Source organism: Cajanus cajan, chromosome 4, assembly GCF_000230855.2.
Source record: "Cajanus cajan strain Asha chromosome 4, NIPB_CcT2T_4, whole genome shotgun sequence".
Lineage (NCBI taxonomy): Eukaryota > Viridiplantae > Streptophyta > Magnoliopsida > Fabales > Fabaceae > Cajanus > Cajanus cajan.
This window is the reverse complement of record NC_138520.1, coordinates 78,498,085-78,513,625: the sequence shown is the minus strand read 5'-3', so window position 1 is coordinate 78,513,625 and position 15,541 is coordinate 78,498,085.

Sequence of the window (15,541 nt, the reverse complement as noted above, 5' to 3'; positions counted from 1 at the left end):
AGGTATTAACTAATTTGAGTGCAATGTGAAAACGTTACTCTTTTTCCGTGTATACATAGAGCATTCACAACTGCTAGTCTGCTACATGATTGATAGTAGTTAAAGATTATGACATGATAAAGTTACGATTGTGTCTATCCATTTTGTGGCACAATTTCATGCAATAGCAGAACAGTATGGAGTAAATCTTTTACCTCTGAAGAGGGGCAAATGAATATGTGGTTTTTAATGTAGTGGTCCATATATAATGACAAAATAGTCACAATAGTGGATCTACTTTGTGCCTTGTAATTGAGAGGATTAGGGGCAAGTTCATGCAGGTGGGATGTAGTATAATATATTTTTAAAAAATGTGTCAAGCTTGTTCTTCATGATTAAAGTTCTAGCTACAAAATGACCTGACCCAAAAGTTGTTTTAAAATGATTATTCTAAGACAAAAAAGCAAGGGACCCAAGCAACTACAACAAATCGTGGGGATACAAACAACTTTTAGACGCTTGCTAATTAATTTTTTTTAATTATATTATTAATATAAAATAATTTTTTTTGATGATATTTAATATAAAATATTTAATGATATTTCGATCACTCACTTATCTTTATCATGAAACTTGATTGATTATTTTTTGTCCTTTTCTTCTAATTACATTTTTTTTATACATAAAATTCAAATTAAAATATTATTTCAAAAAATCGAATCTAATATCACTTGTATCCATAATTGTTATTTTAAAAATTTATTTCCTGTGAATAAGTTACACAATGAAATATAAATCTTCATTCCTTCAACAATGTTGAATGAGTTTGATAAATGATAAAGTGTAATAAAACATAAGAACTTTGTGTGTATGTATTATTTTGTAAAATATATTAAGAGCATTGCAATCATTATTGCAAGAACTTTCAACATGAATAATCATATTGTTATTTATTAAAAAACATGGGTGGTGCTTTTCATAAATAAGCACAAACAACCTTAAAAAAAATAATAAATAAGCACAGATGAAAATAGCAATGATCACGTTATTTTCTAATCAATTCGTACTGTTATCTTTCATAATATCTAGCAGTTCATAATATGTCCGTACTAATTAATAACATTCCCGTTTGACATATATTAATTTTTTTTTGACACCGCATATATTAATTAATCCCACAATAATATGTTAAGCATATGCTAGACTATTCGGTCTTTCAGCCTACACGCTAATAGAGTAGTATTATTGTCTTTTCTTTTCTTGTTAAATGTGTTTTTAGTCAATTATATACAAAGCAAATATATTTTTAATTTTTTAATTCAAAATTCATTTTTTATCCTTAAATTTGGAAAAGAAAAAGAAAAGTAATTTTTATTCACAAATATATTTAACAAATTAGTTCAACACAACTCGTTTATTATTAAAAGTATAATTAAAAACTATTTATTAATGTATGTTAGTGTAAATATAAAATTAAACTTAATTGATATTATATAATTAACTACATTTATCCTAATTTAAAAATGTTAAAAAAATTAAATTTTTTTAATAATTAAAAAGTATAATTTTCAACTACTAAGTCAATATATTTAATGAGTAAAGTAATTACTTATATACTGTCAATTACTTATTAATAAAATAATAATAAAATAAAATAATTTAAAAAATATGATTAGTTATTAATATAAAAAAATTTATACTAGAGAGGATATGGATGATTAACTTAAAGGAATATTTTGATTATAAATCTATATCTGACTTAAAAATTAAACTTTAATCTTTAAGGAACCACTAGTCTTTACCTGCCCAAAAAGGTAGGGGTAAACATCCGGCAAGTTTGGATCTAAAAACTCTAATCTGAACGAGTCCTCACTATTTAATTTTTTTTTATGAAAATCTGCCAGAATGCAGCTTCAGTTTAAGTGGGTTAGGTTACGGATTTTAATGGACAAATTTAGTCGGTTTGGACCAAAACATTTATTTTTTGTCATATTAAGTATTTGACTATTTTTGATTAATAATTTTTTTTAAAAATGTAAATTGAATGGATAAAGATTATAAAAATTAAACAAGGCCCATAAATCCTAATCTGGGTATGGTGTTTGGACGAGTTCGATTTGTGAGGGGTTAAAAATCTTTAAAGTTTAAACAGAATCCAGAAAAATTACTGATATAAAGGCGATTTTTGAAGTGAATATTGAAAGGAGAAATTAGGGTTATTTTTTGCATTGGGTTTGATGGGAGTCCGAAAGAGTTACACCAAATAGGGAACATGAGCAGCAAGACGTACGTTGGTTCCGTGAATGATTAAAGCAAGAGGTAATCATTTATACACTGTCAGTATAAAATTTTTTACACTGATAATCAACCAAATCTTTTAAATTATTTTATTTTATTTTATTTTATTAAATAAATAATTAACATGACACTATTAAAAGATATAATTAATTATTAATATAAATAAATTTACACTAATAATAAATAGGGAATTAACTCTTAAAGCAAATACCAAAAGCAAAGCAAAAGCGACAACACTAACATTCCTACCGCGGCTAATGGATTGGCTTCCTTCTCAGGGCGTTCCCAACTGCTTCCCTATTTCTAGTCCTACCAAACAATGCACGAAATTCATCATGATTTCCCAACATACTTTTTTACCTTTTACCCTTTTTTCCTATTATTATTCTCGATTCTTCTATCAATAAAATTCATCCACTAAGCAAAAATCTCATTTAGTCATATACTCAAAATTATATTTTTTTAACTATATTTTGTTATTATAAAGCATTTCTTGGTTTTATCAATTAATAATTTTTTGTCAAAAAATTTGATTGATTACTTTTAATATAATTTCTTCTTTTAATCACATTTTTTTTTTACACAAAATTTTGAACTGAATATCTTACTTATGAGAATTAAATTCAGTGACTTGTTAATTAGTCAAAATTATATAAGTGGGAAGCAAATTCATACCTTAGTACAATAGCATCCTTGAATAAATAAGTTGTTCTATAGTAGACAAATGTTGTTTTATTGACAGTGAAATTCTTGTAGCAAGTATTTAACGTGTATTATTATATTTAAATTTACCTTGAACTAATTAATGGTGGACGAATTTTGTTTTGTTAATTTCTCCGTTTTAAAAATTAACGTATTTGTTAAAGAAAGATGAAGAATTAGCATGCATGTGAGCAACAGGCGAATCGCATGCACGTGGCAGCGTGGGAGAGGGTAATCTAAGGGCAAGACCAATTTCATCCAATTAAAATTGCTTTTTATCCTTTTCCCCATTTGCTTTCGGCTTTGTTGTTTGTGGCAAACGTACGTGGAAGATGATTATCATTCATCATTAACATGCATCTAGAAATCAAAAGCACTCAGCATCGACCACATGATACACTACCCTTGACGTGACAAAACACAATCTTGGACACGACTTGTGCTGCTGCCAAACATGTCAGCACCACCACTTTCTTAACAAAGACACTTCGATTCGATCTATGCACACACATGAAACAAATCGTCAGAATCCATTATTCACTCAACAAAGACACGTATCATCTCAATAATAGAAAACTAATCTTAAAGGGTGACTTTAGATATAACTTACGGTATGTTTAATTCATGGTAAAACTACTCTATTACTTTTGTTGAATATAGAAAGTCTTAAATATGTATTTTTTATTTGATTCTAAACAAACACTTAGTCTTTTATGATTGATGTAACATTTAATTCTTTTTTATCCTATTTGTTCATTATTCACTTTACTTATATTTTATTTTAATCTTATTTTATATTAATGTGATATTGAATTTTTTTTCTTCAATATATCACATGATGAGTTCTCTTTTATTTATTTATTTATTTATAAATTTATGATAAACTTTGGTATCATTTTATAATGTGAGTATATGCCTAATTCAATGATACAAAATTTTGTAAAGTAAAGATAATTTTATACTTATATACTTTATTTGACTTTTTAATAAATCTAAGATAAACTTTGGTACATCTCATAATATGAGTTTATGTTAAAATTTTAATTTTATAAAATTGATTTATAAAGTAAGGATAGTCCCTTATTTATATACTATTTTGACTCTAATATCATACTAGAATATGAATTTATATTTAACTCAACTCTACAAAATTGTTTTATGAGATAAAATCATCTTTCTCTTATAAATCAACTATTTTAGCTTTATGCACTCATATATGAGGAATAATTTATTTATTCAAAGAATAAGTTTTTGTAAACTTACATAACTCATGTTCTATATTAAATTTTAATATTTTAACCAGTGAATTAAAAATTCTTAATACATAGGTCAAATTTGTAAATATTTTAAAATTTTGAAAATTATACTATTAATGGATAGTCATAAAAATATTTTATATGTTAATTTAAATTAATAAAGCATAATATCTTTTTTTTTATTTTTAAACTTAACCTATGTATTAAGAATTTATAATTCAACGGTTAAATCTTGAAATTTGATTTAAAATATAAATTATTAAGTTGAGTAAGTTTAGATAAATTTGTTTTTATATATTCATTAATATGAATTTTTTTTTCAAATGACTAACAAGGCTCAACCCAATTAAAAGATAGTTGAGTTGTTTAAGTATGTAAATAGAAATTTGATTATTTTGTATGTATAAAAGAAAAAAACCTTTATCATGAGAGAAAAAAGAAACTCATCTCATTAAAATTTATATATTTTAAAAGGGATTAGTATTCCACCGTTGATAAAAGAATATCCTAAACTTAAAAAAAAAAAAAAAAAATATGAATGATGGAAACAAACAGCGTTGGTAGTTAACATATATTTGCGTGAATGGGGCACGTGGTCGCAGCTTTACGGCGTTGGAAACTGTCTTGGTTGTTTTTAGCTCAATTTTCAGTCATTTCGTCATCACCACTTACACACACACACTCCCTCTTTATAACACACCTACGTATCTTCATCTTATTACCCTTTTCATCCTTGCTTTTATTCACTTTCCTAATCCATATAACAAAATACATATTCATTCTAGTCGACCAATCCATCAAATATCAATACCACCATACCACCTTAACATATGTCTACAAACTTATTACCACCTTAATTACTAATTTTAATATTAAAAACGATACTTTTATTATTTTTAGTATTCTTTTATAGTCATTTTATTTGACGAATAAAATTATTTGAATTCTTTAAAAAAATATGATAAGAAAAATATGTAAATAGATAAATTATCAGCATAAGAATGTGGCTGTAGAAATGAAGCTCTTACGGAATTTATTGTGGTTTGCTTTTGTAAACGTAAACAAGTTTAACACGGTTTTCTATCAATTATGTTGGTACATCTAATTCATTTTTTTTTTTTTTACATTTTCTATCAATCATTTACCTTAAATGATTGAAAGAGAGAGAGAGAATTGAAGAGAAAAGAAAAATGTTTAAATTTGAATTAAAGAAAAAGAAGAAGGTCAAGGGCCGTATATTCTCAAAACTTTAATCTAGTTTTCCTTTTTATATATATATAAATTGTAACCATTAGCCTTTACGAAATCCAAAAAGGGAAATCATATGCATCTAATTAATTTATGTGGGTTTAAAGTTTTTTTTTCTTCTATTTTAAAGTCATGTTTTATCCTATATTTTCAATTTTCATTGATTCATTATTTTTATTTTCTCTCCCCTCTATTTCCTTTTCTCTCATACGAAGACATCATAATGCATATGTATTCTAATTCATTTGGTCCCGTAATTAACATTATATATTTCATAGCATGAAATAACGGTTTGTATCCTCGGTATGCACAATAATATATAATCCCCTTCTTAAATAATATATCTCCAATGCAGGTGTCCATTCATGAATTCTTTTAATATATATTTGTAAGTATCCATTAATATTTATTAATTAAAACGTAAAGTCTTAAATAAAAATGTTAAAAATAAAACTAAAAATAAATAATTTAAAACATATAATTATATTAAAAAAAACATTTTATAACACATTTGTTCTTATAACACACACATACTAAATGTGTCAATTATTATCTTACCCTTTAAAGTGTCTTCAACGTAACGAGAAGATTAGTTACTGCTACCGGCGGTGATATTCCAAGGACAAATAAAAAAAAAATACTAAAAGTGTCAATTTGACTCATAGTTTTATTCATTTTAGTCTCACTTAATGGAGGAGGGGTTTAAAACTCCCATCCCACCCAACTCTAAATAAAAAGAAGTTAGGACAAGGTCCCAAGGAGATTTCCCCTACTTGTTACATTATTTTTAAAATAAAAAAAAATTAACGAAAAATATCAAGAAAAATCATGCTAACCTATTTTTTTTTTATTTCATATAATAATTTAATTTAATCTGTAAAAGTTTACAAATAATGTATGATGTTATACAATTTTTTAATTATGAATTTATATTATTTTTTACAATATTTTCAAAATTGAATGGACCATTAAACAAAATTAAACACTAGTTTATGATTCAGTAATTTAGTATGATTATGTTCCAATGATTGTGCAAATGAATTAGAATAATCTGGTGGCACGACATAACCAAATATTAAACTTTTTTCTTTCCATCATATAGTAGTGATTTTTACTTTTTGACATAATTTCTAATTTAATTTTTCATGTTCATACATTTTTATTTTATTCTCAAAATATGTTTGATTTAGATATTTTTATTTTATTTCGTTACATGAAATTTTGTTTGTTTTATTTTTAAGAATAGAAAAAAACTAAAAGTAAAAAAATTAGACTTTAACATTATCTTTTTTATTTTATGTATAAATAATAAAATAGTATATTATTAGTTTTAATTTAAATCATTTTTTTTATATGGAATAAATAATATTTATATGATGGTACATGATACAATGCACCTTAACAAAATTAACAACTAAAAATAAAATACAAGATTTTGAAATGCAATACAATTTTATAAAAATTTAAATAAGTTATATATATATATTCATTCATTCGATCATATTCACGATAAAATTATTTATTTTAATAAAAATTATTTTAAAAACATATTATTATTTGAAATAATTTTTAATCGATGGTATAAATTTTTTTACATTAACATTATATAAATAGTTAAGTTTGTTTTACAAACTATCATATATGTTTTTCATCTCCCAACTATTAAACTAAGAAATTTTACGAGGTTTTTAAATGTAATGAAATTTTACAAAAATTTAAAAATTATACTTATTATTTAAAATAATATAACTAATTGATATGCAAGATCATGAGTCAACGTTACATGTCAATCTTAAACATTCTCTAATTTTTTGATATGTTTAATTGGTATAAACTATATTAGTTAATCGTACAATTTTGGTCCTTACACAATACTAAATGTAATTATTAATTAATTGGTGATTATTCTTTGTTAATTGATATTTTATCTTAAGTTTATAAAAAATGTGGTAATCTTATTTTTTGTTAAAATATTAATTTATTTCATTTTTTAAAATATTAATGTTGGTTAAATATTATTTCTATTTTTAAATAATTTATCTTAATTTAAAGTTTTATTTTAAAAATTAAAATTAAAAGTTAGTCCATAAAATATAATTTAAAGATTTGTTTTAAAAAAATTAAAAATTAGAAGTTAATTCACTAAATAGACTAATTAGTACATGGAATAAGTTAATTTACATGATGCACTATGATAAATTTTTAATAGTTAATTTATTATTTTATGAAGAAAAAAAAAACCCATAGACTAGCTCTAGTCCTAAGGGCTTTATAGGCTTTTTAACCTTGTGAAACTTTTGGTCCTTACCCACGTGGGATTGGGCTTTAGAGGGTAAACTATACCCATTTGACAGATCTCCTTATTATACATATAGATCTACAGATAATATCTGTTATAGATCATAAATAAATAATTAAATAGGTATTCACTTAAAAATAAAAGGAATATGATAAATGTTATCTACACATATCCACTTTTTAAGAATATTAAAATAATTTTTTATATATAAAGTAATTTGACTTAATTTCTTTTTAATATATATATATATATATATATATATATATATATATTATATTATATTCACTTACTCTAAGAATAACTCTTGATATAGTTATTTTCACACAATAATTCATATATTACATTAAATTTTAATAATTCAATTATTAAATTAAATACTCTTATTAGGTAGATTAATTACATTTTTTACAAAATTTGTTAATTATTTGATTTTTTATTTCATTGATTCAAATCAATATTTATTTATAAAATCATATTATATGTTAATTTAAAATCTATATAACAAAGTATCAAATAATTTTTAATATTTGTAAAATTTTGTACAATTTATCTACTTACTAAGAACTTTTAATTTAACAGTTTGATCGTTGAAAATCAATGTAATATATGAGTTATCGAGTAGAATAACTCTATCAAATAGTTACGCTTAAAATAAATGATCTCTCTATATGTGTGTGTATATATAAGATAAATTATACTTTTAGTCTTTTTTCTTATTTTTTAGATTTATTTTGGTCATTTATCTTTTAAAATGTCCATTTTGGTTCTTTATCTTTTAAATTTAGATCAATTTAGTCATTTTTAATCATTTTTTAACTAATTCAGGATTTAAAAAACTTGTCTCATAAGATTCATTTATATGATACAATTGAAGTTCAAACCAAATTTTTGACAAAAATTAAAAATTAAAAAATATATATATAACCTCATATTGTTTTCTAGTTGTCCATGAGATATATCTTTTACAAGATTCTATGTTCATAACCCTTTTAGATTCAAACGTCAATTGTATTTTATAATTTTTTTTATTGATGAATATAATTCTACAAGTTTCACATTTTGAACAAGTAAAAATTATTCAAAATTATGTTGTAAAATTGAAAATAATCATTGTTTTAAAATAGCCAAATTGACTCAATAAAAGATAAAAGACCAAAATGAACATTTTAATAGATAAATGATCAAAATATATTTTAAAAAGAAGACAAAAGACCAAAAGTATAATTTAGCATATATATTTATACACACACACACACACACACACATATATATATATATATATATATATATATATATATATATATATATATATATTTATTTATTTATTTATTTATATGCATGTATATTGTTAACATACTTTCACCTATTTTTTAGTTAGAGTATGTTAACAATCTACACCAAAATTTTAGGGTAAGAAAACTACTCATTTCTTTTGATTTGAATAATTTATATAAAAGATATTATAGTAATTTAATTTAATTTAAGTTGGAGAATTAATTTAACAGGAGAGAGAAAATGCTTCTATTTTATTTTAAAAATTAAATTAAATTATTATAATAATATTTATACAAATTAATCAAATCAAAAGAAATGAGTAGTTTTGTTATCCTAAAATTTTGGTGTAAGTTACTACATATTCCAACTAAAAATAGATGAGAGGATGTTAACAACTATATATATATATATATATATGGATTGCTTATTCTAAGAGGAAGTTTTTATAAAGTTACTTTACTTAATAACTTGTGGTTGACATTAAATTTTAATAATTTAATTATTAAATTAAAAAAAATTAATGAATAAATCAAATATACAAATTTTTACATAAAGTAAAAGTTATATAATATTTTGATATATAGATCCAAATTAACATATAGTATATGTTATATAGATTATTTTTTTTTTTACTTTTATGAATATATGCTAACTTACATCCCTAGTCCTCACTTGGTTATTAGTCTTACAACTACAATTATTTTTAAAATACACTCCTACACCCTCACTTGTTTGTTGGAATAAGTTAGTAGATTATAAGTACAATTGTTTGTTGGAATACACTCTTAAATCACAAATCTTAAACCCTAAACTTCAAATATATATATATATATATATGGAGGGACCAATTTATTTTAAGAGTAAATATACTTAAATTTATTTTATTTAATAACTCATGTTTTACATCAAATTTAATTCAAATGTTAAATTAAAAGCTTTTAATACATAAACCATGTCTACATTTTTTGTAAAATTTGAAAATTGTTTGATACTTTATTATATAAATTTAAATCAATGTATAAAATATTTTTAAAATTATTCGTCAATTAGAATTTATGAAATGAAGTATTAACTAATTTTTAAATTTTTTGAAAATATGCAAATTTGATTTATGCATCAAGAATTTTTAAGTTAACGATTAGTCGACCACTAAAATTTGATGTAGAACATGAGTTATTAAGTGAAACAAACTTAGGTAGATTTACTATTGAAGTAAGTTGATCTCTCCCTCTCTTTCTCTCTCTCTCTCTCTCTATATATATATATATATATACATACATACATACATATATACATACATACATACACATATAGTGACACATTACTTGCCACTACAAAAAGAAAATGTAATGCAGCGACACACATCCTATAGTGACATATTACTTGTTACTAAAAATTATTTTTACATACATTATAAGTATAATATATGTCAATATATTGTTAAAAAGTGTAATTATAAACTATAGTGATACTTTTTCGGCTTTGGCAGTCTTGGTGATAAAAAAAGACTATAGTGACACAACTTATATTGTTGAATTTCATTCAAAATAATTAAAATTGTGCCTAAGTATTTATATGTCAGTGCCTATATATATTATATCTATAGTAATATTTTCTGTATGTCATTATATATAATATTTTTTACAATAAATTTTGTCCTTTACATATTAAATTTAAACTTAATTTGAGTTTGTGAGAGCTACTATTAAACTACCAACTCTCAATATCTTTCTACACCCAACTTGTAATTTTTCTCAAATTTCTATTGAAATGAATTTTGTTTGTTTCGATAGAAAAAAGTTTAATATTTATCATAAAAACATAAATTAGAAAATTTATCTAAAATTTATTAATTATTTTACGTATTTCATTTTTAAAAATTTTCAAATTTCAACGATAAAATATTTAAACTATATTACAATTTTATTGATATACTATACCAGTTTTTTAGATACAATAATGTATATAAACATTGAATTTATTTTTATAAAATAATTTTTTTGAATAAAATATAATATACTCTAAATGGAAGAGTATTAATCGTTTAGTAAAAAAATGATTAATTTCTTTTTGAAAAAGATAAAAAAATAAAAACTTAATATATTAATAAATGGACTTAATGATTTTTTAATCAAAAGAGTAATGGAAAAAACTATATTTTTATAACACATCTTTAACATATATTAAATGGATTAATGCTTTATTTTTAAGCCATCCAATACAATTCAATCTAAATTTTATTCAATTCATCTATTTGATTGACACTCCTAAATATTATCAAGGTGTAAATAATTTTGAGAATTCATACGCTTTTTTTTTTTTTAAATGTTGTTTCTTTTCAACTTTTAAAATAAAATTTCATCATATATGATTATTATAAATACATGGCTCATTTTGTATGATACTCACACAAATTTAATTATATTTTCAAATATCATTCTGCTTTCATGGCTCTATCATCCAAAAAAATAATATCATTCCTCTTGGTCACAGTTGTCATTACATTGAGGTTGAATATTGGTGAGGCCTTTTCCATTAATCCGAACGTAACAGTATCAATCTCCAACGATTTAGCAAACCCACCAACAAATCTCACTGTGCATTGCAAATCCAAGAATGACGACCTGGGATTTCACACACTCGTGGTTGGAGGAACATACAATTTTAGCTTTCATAGTTTATTTTTCTTTCCAAAAATATTATACTTTTGCAGCTTCCAATGGCCGAATCAAACATACCTTCACCATTTTGACATATATGTTCACACGCGAGACTCCTGTGAATGGTGTTCGTGGAAAATAAGAAAAGATGGTCCATGCATGTATTATGACGATGGTGTCTACACGTGCTATCCATGGGATCCACAATCTTCACAAAATAAGGATTTAGGTGCTCCCAATATAACTCCGAAGGGGTAATCTTTATTTCATTTCTAACAATTATGTGCATCCAATGGATGCAAGCCAAATAACTATGCTTGATCGATACGATTATAAATAATATATTACTTTTCTTAAACTATCCAATTTTGTTTCACAGGTGTGTGAATTTCCTTGTTTAAGTTTGAGTTTTTTTTTCTTCGGTAATTGTTTAATTTTAAGTTGATCTAAATCATCCAAAGATAAAAAAATTTGAGTGGATCTAAAGTCTAAGGTATTGGCTAAGCGGATTAATAAAATGGATTATATGATATATTACACTCATCTATAGTAATAAAAACTGCCCATTCCTTGCTACAAATCAATTTTGATGTATTTTATGTTTATTTATTTATTTATTTTTATTTCAACTATTCTTTGTTATCTTCTATCTTAACTATTTCTTTTTATATGTAGCTTCAATTTTGGGAAATGTAAGTAATTTGTAAGTGTTCTTTTAAATTTAAGAGTTTTTGTCTTCTAAGTTTTGAATTGGTATATCATCTTTTTAATTTTAATTATAAAATTTAATCTAAAAAAAATTCTTTTGCTAACGTGATTTTGTTATAAGATATACTTAATTATCAATACAATTTCACTAATAATATCTTTCTATATGATAAATGAAATGACGGAGAGAGACAAAAATAATTGCATATTGGATAAGTTGTTATACAGCTTTTATTATACGTATAACATTATTATTTTTATTTTTATTTTTTTAATATTTATTAATTAATTACTCTTTCCGAATGATCAACTCTGTAGTCTATCTTTTGTATGATATGTTTTGGTATATATAATACTACAATATTATATTAAATTAGCTTATTAAAGAGTCTAATCGACTTATTTTTAACTTAAATTTTTATTGATAAGTAAAAGTTGAATTAGAGACATTTATATAAAAGTTCTTAATTAGATTATTACTTATAAAGAAATGATAAAAGAAATGAATTCTTATTGGAAAAGTTAACTCAAACCTTGAGCACAACTTTTTTTTTTTTTTTTTTTAGTATTCCACTTTAAATCTCACTTGTTATCTGATGCATTTTTTATTTATTGTGGGATTAACAATTCTCGTTCTCTATTTTATTTTATTAAAATTCTTACGCTTTGTTTTCCCTGAAAATTCTTGTTAGCTATTTTTTTTTTCGTGCACGTATGTTTTATTTTTCATTTTAACTTTTTTTTTTCACTTCTTTTAATTGCTAATTATAATTTTTTCGAAAAAGGATAATATACATGTTATATATAATCGTGTGAAGCGTTTGTTTTTATATTGAGTGTTTTGAATTTTATAATATTTTTAATGTAATTTAATGCTATTAAAATTTTCTACATAAATTTTTATTTATTTAAAACTATTATTAAACAATATATAATGAATTAAATATTTTATCATTTATAATTAAATTAACCACTAACCACGTAGAACATGGAAAAGCCTAGTGACAGGTAGTAAGATATATAGTCTTGTAACATATTCAAACAGGTTTGGTTGTGGTCTAGTATAAGAAATATTCTTCTAACAAGATATAGACTCTATATGGTTCATGAGAAATACAATTGTTTTTCAAGGTGTAATTTGGAGTATTGTTTAGTAGTTGAGGCAGAACTCTGAACAGTATACCATGCATGGTCTGAAGATTGCACGAGATAGGAATCTTGGTGGTGCTATCCTCGTGAAAACAGACTCTACCTTATTAGTAAATTAAGTTCTTGAATGGGATGTTTCAAGCGTTACTCATGCTATTATTTAGTAAATAGAGTGATAAATGTGGCTAGAAATAATCATGAAATATCATCTTACCATGTCTATAGAGAACCAAACTAAATTGTAGATAGTTTGATAAAATGGGGTTGCTCATTATCGACTAGTGCGCAAGTTTTTAATAATCCACCTTCCTGGATTCATTTCCTTTTATTTGTTGATTTATGAGTTGTTTCTTTCTTTAATGGTTTTTGGACTTGTTAGCTACTTGTATACATAAAAAAAAAAAAGCATGTATGACATATATATTATTAAAAATCTGTTTAGATACAAGTTAGAAATGTTTTTAACATTTATTTTTTACTGAAAATAAAAAATATTTTTTAATAAAAAAAACCTTTTAAATTATTCAAATAGACTCTAACCTATATGAAATAAAATCCTATGTGACAGAAACAAATTAATTAACCACTATCACCATGAATCAACATTTGCATAACTGCACTAAGATCTTCAAGTTTCTACTATAATTTGGTATCTAAATCTTTCGAATAGTCATATATCTTAAATCTGTCTTAAATTCCTGATTTATTTTTTATATTTTAGTAAGAACAAGGATTTGTAAATTTTAGGTAGAAAATAATTATAGCATGAACTGAATTATATATAAGAACTACAAATAGTAAGAAAAAGTGTACTTAATAAGAGAAGGTTCACTTAAAAATAATAATAACTTTAAACAATCATAAACCAACTGAACAAGGGCACTTGCTATTGTGGGTAAAAGATTAATAAATGGTCCCATCCTCACCACAAGTGGCGAGATGCCAAAACACTAGGGCTCGACGGAGGTTAAGGGTTTTATTTAGGGTTCAGGTGTGTGTGTGTGTGCATTTGTAAAACGTAAACAAGTTAAACACAGTTTCCTGTCAATTATTTGCCTAAAATGTTTTAAATAGAGTGAGAGAGAAAAAAAACCTAGAGAGAAGAGAAAAATGTTTAAATTTTAATTAAAGAAAAACCAGAATAAGCTCAGGCCGTATATTCTCAATACTTTAATCTAGTTTTCCTTTTATGTGTAAATCATAACCATTAGCCTATACGAAATCCACAAAGGGAAATCATATGCATCTAATTAATTTTTGTTGATTTAAATAATCACACGATGAAATTTTATTAAAAATTAGAAAAGAAAAAACTTTTATTTTTTATTTTTAACTCATGTTTTGTCTTTCTTATGATCTTTCCTTTTTCATTAATTAAAAATATATCATTAATTCATTATTTATATTTTCTCTCCCCTCTATTTTCTTTTCTAGCTAGCTCTGATGTGAACACATCATAATTCATATTCAAATTCATTTGGTTTTGTAATTAATATTTTATATTTCATGGTATATAGAATAATGGTTTCGTATTCAAAGAGTGTGGAAGATATATAATGTTAAATTAATTGTTAAACCTAGTCAAATTAAATAAATTTAGTCTTTTACATATTAAATCAAACTTTAAATTTGTGTTTCTGAAGACTGAAGAGTGAAGGAAACATAGTTGCTAATAAGCCAGTGAGACTGAGGACGACTATTAATCTACCTAATCTCAATATCTTTCTTACATCCAACTTGTATTGCTTCTCATATTTCCTTTGAAATGATGAATTGACTTTGTTTCAATAAAAAAAGGCTTAATCTTTATCATAAAAACACAAATAAAAAAAAATCGCTATAAATTATTATTTCACATACTTCTGTTTATTAATCATGATAAATATGTAAAATTTAATGATAAAATATTTAAATAATATTACAATTTTATTCATTTATTATACCAGTTTTTTTTAGATACACGAATG